This window comes from Carettochelys insculpta, chromosome 4 (genome assembly GCF_033958435.1).
Source record: "Carettochelys insculpta isolate YL-2023 chromosome 4, ASM3395843v1, whole genome shotgun sequence".
Classification (NCBI taxonomy): domain Eukaryota; kingdom Metazoa; phylum Chordata; order Testudines; family Carettochelyidae; genus Carettochelys; species Carettochelys insculpta.
In genome coordinates this window covers 59,657,505-59,664,251 of record NC_134140.1, presented here as the reverse complement: position 1 = coordinate 59,664,251, position 6,747 = coordinate 59,657,505, and positions in this window count along the sequence as shown.

The following is a 6,747-nucleotide window of genomic DNA, read 5'->3' as shown; positions in this document are numbered from 1 at the left end:
GTGAATTGTCACACATGCTTTTTCCGGTAAAGTTCTGGCTTGGATGATCTGAAAGGTCCACTGTTCAACACCACACCTCATCAGGCCTGACAAACTCACTGCACCTAACACATGACTTTCACGATATCCTGAAAGAACTGTGGGAGGTGTCTTATCAAAATGAGCCACATAATCAGAGCAAGAGGTCCATATGGGTGATATTTAAGTTGCTGTGTGCATGTATTGAAAATATATTCTAGAATCTGTGTCCCTAGCAGAGCTAGCAATCTGGTTTTGCGAGACAGAGGGATTGCTTGCCTTGGTTTGTATAGAAGTTTAAAATCAACACAAAGTAAGCCCCACTTAACTTTGAACGTAGCATTCTGAAAGGGGGATGTGAAATGACCAGGAGTCTAGAATCAGAGAGGTTGCCATGTTAGTCTGTAGTTTCAAGAACAAGAAGTCGTCTTGTGGCACCTTTATAGACTAACAGCTATTTTGGAGCATAAGCTTTCATAGGCAAAGACCCGCTTCATTGGATGTATGAGTCGGGGGCGGGGGGGTGGTTTCAGAGAGATATTTAAAGAGTGGGGTCCCAGTGAAAGGGAGGGTCAGAGCTGACAAGGTGTATTCAGCAAGGTGGAAATGGCCCAGTATCAGCAGCACTTACCAAAAGAGGAAAAAACAAGTCAGATCAGACGGGGATATGAGCCATTAGACTCTGACAATGGCTCATATCCCCTCGTCTGATGTGACTTTTTTCCTCTTTTGATACGTACTGTTGATACTGGGCCACTTCCACCTTGCTGAATAGACCTTGTCAGCTCTGGCCCTCCCTTTTACTGGGACCCCACCCTTTAAGTACCCCTCTGAAACTACCCCTTCCCTACACTCATGCATCTGATGCAGTGTGTCTTTTCCCACAAAAGTTTATGCTCCAAAATATAAGGTGCCACAAAACTTCCAGGAATCTAGAAGACACCTTGGAGTCTTAGTACTCCCTGGTCAGAAACCACAGGATGCCCTCCTGGCACCAGGGACAAAACAGTTGACTTCAGGATATAAGAGGAAGGCAGAAGGACTCCTCTTTTATTCTACATGTTTGGGGGTAACCCTTGGCAAATTTGTGGATGACCCTAAGCTAGGGGGACAGGTAGACACATTGCAGGGTAGGGATAGGGTCCAGAGTGATCTGGATAAATTGGAGGATTGGACCAAAAGAAATCTGATGAGGTTCAAACAAGGACAAGTGTTGCACTTGGGACAGAAGAATCCCAAGCATTGTTGCAGGCTGGAAACTGACTGGCTAAGTAGCAGTGCAGCAGAAAAGGACCTGGGAGTTATAGTGGATGAGAGACTGGAAATGAGTCAACAGTGTGCCCTTGTAGCCAAGAAGGCTAATGGCATATTGGGATACATTAGGAGGAGCTTTTCTAGCAGGTCTACAGAAGTTATTGTTCCTCTCTATTCAGCACTGGTGAAGCCACATCTGGAGTATTGCATTCAGTTCTGGGCCCCTCCTCAGGATAGAGAGGATATGGATGCACTGGAGAGGGTCCAGTGGAGGGCAACCAAAATGATTAGGGGGCTGGAGCACATGACCTACGAGGAGATGCTGATGGATTTGGGTTCGTGTAATTTGCAGAAGAGAAAAGTGAGGGGTGATTTCATAACAGCCTTCAACTTCCTGAAGCGGGGCTCTAAAGAGGATGGAGAGAGGCTTCTCTCAGCAGTGACAGATGGCAGAACAAGGAGCAATGGTCTCAAGTTAGAGCTGGAGGTGTAGGTTGGACATCAGGAAAAACTATTTCACTAGGGCTGGGTCTACATGTGCCCCTTCCTTTCGAAGGGGGCATATTTAATGAGCGTTTTGAAAGATGCTAATGAGGCACTGCAATGAATATGCAGCGCCTCTTTAGCATAGTGGTGGCCGTGGGGATTCGAAAGCGCGGCTTTTTGAATTGCGCGCCCCCAGTGGAGACGGGACCTTCTGAAAGGACCCCCCCCCCAGTTTCCAAAAGCCCTTCTTCCTATCTGGTGATCGGAAGAAGAGTTTTCGAAAACTGGGAGGGGTGTCCTTTCAGAAGGTCCCGTCTCCACGGGCGACGCACAATTCGAACAGCCGCGCTTTCGAATAGCTGCGGCTGTCATTATGCTAATGAGGCACTGCATATTCATTGCAGCGCCTCATTAGCATCTTTCGAACCCGCTCATTAACATGCCCCTTTTGAAAGGAAGGGGCACGTGTAGACCCAGCCTGGGAGAATGGTGAAGCACTGGAAAGTGTTACTTAAAGAGGAGGTGGAATCTCCATCCCTGCAGGTTTTTAAGTCCTGGCTTGACAAAGTCCTGGCTGGGATGATTTAGTGATTGTTGATCCTGCTTTAGGCGGAGGCTGGACTCGATGTCCTCCTGAGGTCTCTTCCAGCCCTAAGATTCTCTGATTCTATGGTAACCAGGCAGTAGTTTTAACCATAAAAATGTGATCTGAACCAAACTCAGTTGAAACCCTTCAAGAAGGGGCTTCGTGTGAGAAATTGCTTTAGACAAGTTTAGCCTGTTGCAGGTAAGTCTTGGTAGAAGGATGTTACAGTTCTGTTTAATTTGTAACTTATTCTTACCACCCTTGCTCACTATCTGTTAAATCTTTAACTTAATTGGTAAACTTACATTTGTTTTCACTATAGATTCCAGAGCTGCTATGTTATATTGGTGCTGATACCCAGCTGAATCGGATAAGTTGATGTATGCAGTACTATTTCCTGGGGAGAAGTAACAATGATAACTATTGTGCAGTGACCAGTGATGGGCTAGACCCTACGAAAATGCTCTGAGTTGTTTAGGGACAGGTGTACATAGTGTTTACCTGCAAGGCACAGTAGAGGCATGTAGAATCCTGAGCAGAGAGCTTGAGTGGCTGAAAGACTGACATCATCCAAGATCTAACACGAGAGACTCCTCCTTGCTGACGTGCCAGGCAGAACTCCATCCATGTGTCTCGGACCTCTTCAAATCTTCTGTCCCACACGTCGTGTGGGAAGGGGGAGGAATTGAGTCTTTGATCTCCTGGGCTCCAGGCAAGTTCTCTGTCCACTCAGCTGCCACGCGCTATGTGGATAGTGACAGCAGCATCAACAACTCCTCCTCTTCTTCCTCCTTCATCAAAAACAGTGTTGAGCGAGGCAGACACCTAACACATCCATGCAAAGAATGCCTTAGTCACCTGACTCCAAGTGGTTAGCTGGTTCCCATTTGTGGGTTGTTAAGCAAAGACAGGCCCCTTGCTGCAGCCCAGACTTTGGTGTCTGATTCTGTAAGAGGGGGTTGTGGCTTAGCAGACCAATTAGTTGGCATCACCAATTGACTAGTTTATCTCCCTGCCGAGCTTGCTAGCTATTGTGGATCACGTTCTAGGGCGCCTTTCTCACCCTATCCATGGTATAGAGAGTCGAGGTACCTAATTCATGTTGTGGACTGTGATGTTGTTCATCTAATTTCCTAGACCTTTAAAAGTTAGGCACCCACAAGGCTCAGTTTCACAGTGCCCAAGTTCCTTCAGGGAACACACTCCTTCTCATATGTCAGCAGAATGTCCTTGGTTCTCACCCCATGTCTACCACTGAAGACTTCTGTGATCTGGCAGCAGGCTCTGCCACTGCTGGTTTCCCTTTCTTCCTGAGTTAATCAGACTTCCTCTTCAAATGTGGTCTTAGACATCTAGTCTTTGCTTTGTGGAGTTGGGTTTATTAATGTGAAGTTCAAAACAATACATCTTTCAGCCTTCTGAGCTGGCTTACAACCTTAGATTCTTAGTCCTGCCCTTGCTGAAGATTTCCTCCCTCAGGCTTGGTCCCCCACATGCCAGCCTGCTTCCTGCAGGCTTGCACTCTAGGGCTACATCTGCACTAGACATAGAAGTGGACTGCGATACACAATTTTAGCTACGCCAATTGCATAGCTGAAATTGATTTATCTTCAGTCAACATCCACATCTGTCCACACGGCGGAAGGTCAATGGAAGTGTTTTTCCCTTCAGCCTTCCTTATTCCACACCTCTTACGAGGAGTGCAGAGGTCATTGTTGACCCTTGGAAGCATCATTTTACACACATGCAAAATGAAACTCCAGAAGATTGACCCTGAGTGGGTCGACCTTCCGTGATAGTATGACTGTAGCCAAGGTCTCCAAACAAGCCTGGTTCTGAATCGTATGTTCCCTTCATGTGATCCCTGGACTTACGGCCTGCTTCTAGGCAGGCAGGTTATACCTGGTAGTACCTTCTAAAAGAGCCAGATGATCCCTGTTTCAGGAGACCTCGACTCTAAATTCTTCAGGGCAGGAACCTTCTCTTGCTACATGTTTGTATGGTTTTGATCATGGCTGGAGCCTATAGGCACTACTGAAAGGGGAATAAAACAATCTGTTTTCATTAACTGAGTGGTTAATTTGCTCCATGTAGTTTGTGAAACCTAAATTGCAAAGTGTGATACGTGAATGTCTAATTTGCATGCAATTCAAGCTTATACATTACCTGAAAGCTGACAAAATTGTCCCATAAAAGTGAACCTTCTCAATCCCTTTACAATTTTTTTTTACACTGGTGGTATAAAAACCTTCTCTGGAACTCCTGCCGGCCTACTGTTCCCTTTCCAAGTTCATGAGAGAGACTATGAGTAAGATCATGGCCTCACTGAAGTAGACGACGAAGCTTTCACTGGGGCTAGGAGTGCATCCTATATTTTCTTCTATGTCTCTACTAGTCTTTTTAATTGCTTTCTCAATTTTAATTTTCTTTTTACTTTAAGTATATTATTTACATCATTATGGGGTCTTTGGGTATAGTTTTTATACAAATGTTACTATACAGATTAAGGGCTCAGTTCTGCAAACATAAGGTATATGTAATTTCATCTCCATAAGTAATACCACTGAGGTCAGTTGGACTCCTGAAAACAAACATTGACTTTACTCATCTTAGGTCTGTACCCTAAAGTTGGATTGCATTGTAAGAGTTATCTCTACAGGTGCATGAAATGTTTGCAACAAAAGCAAAACTCTTTGTGTGTGTCGCATTTCATTATAAATTGAGAAATAGGCTTGCTTTTTAGAACTATTTTCCATGTTTCATGGATATTTTTCTAAAAAGTGAGCCCTTGTTTCAGTGAAAATAAGACTTTCTGGAAGCAGGAAGGGAAAGGCTCATTCTAAGAAAGAGGTGGGTTTAAAATTCAGTTTGATTAGGAGTGCCACGGAATATATGATGTTGGCCAGCTGTTCACCACCAAAAAGTCAAATCTAACTTACTTAGAAATCAAAAGTTAACTTTAATTGGGCCACTCTCCCATGGGAACATCATCTTTCAGTTAGGTATTTGTTCCTCAACTTTCTAGAAAAGTTCCATACTGAAAGCTAACTTCAATAGAAGTGCTGGATTGTGAGCAACTGGAAAATAAATAAATACGGCTAATTTACATCAATCTTGGCAGAAACTTTTTCAAAACAAAAATGTCTGTATACGACATGGTGAACTGACTGCCGTCTGTAAAAGGCCAACAACTTTGGGGTATGCCAACAAAACATAATATATTCAAGGTACAATTTCAGTCAGTCATATTGTACAAGATACCAACAAAAAAAATAGATCTGTTGAATGAGGATAAACGTTGGAGAAATTGTGGTGAAAGATTTGATTGTTACACTTCGTTTCTCTAACCAAAATAAGTTCCACGTTATAAGATTAATATTTTATTTCTGGTGTTTACCCGCTAATCATTTTTAAACCTGCTAAAACTTACTACATAAATAATTATAACCTCCCCTCAGAATTTGAAATTTTGTACATATTTTCAATGAACAAATCACCATTTCCTTGAACATTGCAGGTGTGAGAAATTTGAAGATTGTGAGATAGCTGAAACAGCTAAAACTGTCATGTGAAACTTCGAGGAAAATTACTGTTGTTTTTGGATGATCTAGTTCTTGCCAGCACTCATCCTGGGTAACTCTTCATTTATGCCTACCCATTTACAAATGGGAGTTATTTTTGGAAGTGCTGTGTCTGTATTAGCCTCTGATTTCACCCCCACTTCAGAACCTTTGAAGAAACTCTACTCAACTACTTTGGTGCATCATGAGTACTCTGAAAGAGACACTGGAAAATGGACCTGTTTTCAGTTCAGTCTTTGTTTTGGCCTCAACAGTGCAAGGTGCAGTGCAACTCCTTTGGTTGTTGAGCACTCTCAGCTCCTACTGTAGGAGCTGAGGCAGCTCGGCCCTTTGCAGGCCAAGCCCTTTGTCCAGGATGTCATTCCACCAATCCCTTAAAGACTGGCTCTGATTAATTCCTTTCCATTCCTATAGCTGTTAAGACTTCTATCTTCCCCCTTACATTGTTGTTTCTCTAGCTATCGTGGATACGCACGTTTTACCAACTGGTTTATTATTATAATTCCCAAGGGAAAACTTTGCCATGACTCACACCATTTAGCATAACAGGCCTTACTGTCACTGTCCAAACAGGAGCAACTGGCATTTCAAAGTCAGCCTTTGTGAGTGGCTGTATTTTATTTCTCAGAGTGATTAATTTCTGGCCTTTTTCAATTGTTGTTCATCAGTCACCATTGAGGATAGATTCTTGTTCTAAGCCTCCCTTTTTCCTGCATTTTCTATATAATAGAGTCTAAATATGTTCTTTTTAATGAGACTGGTGTTTGTTTAATCTAGTTTGCATTCTGGCATTTCATCAACAGTAAAGACATTGCATGATGA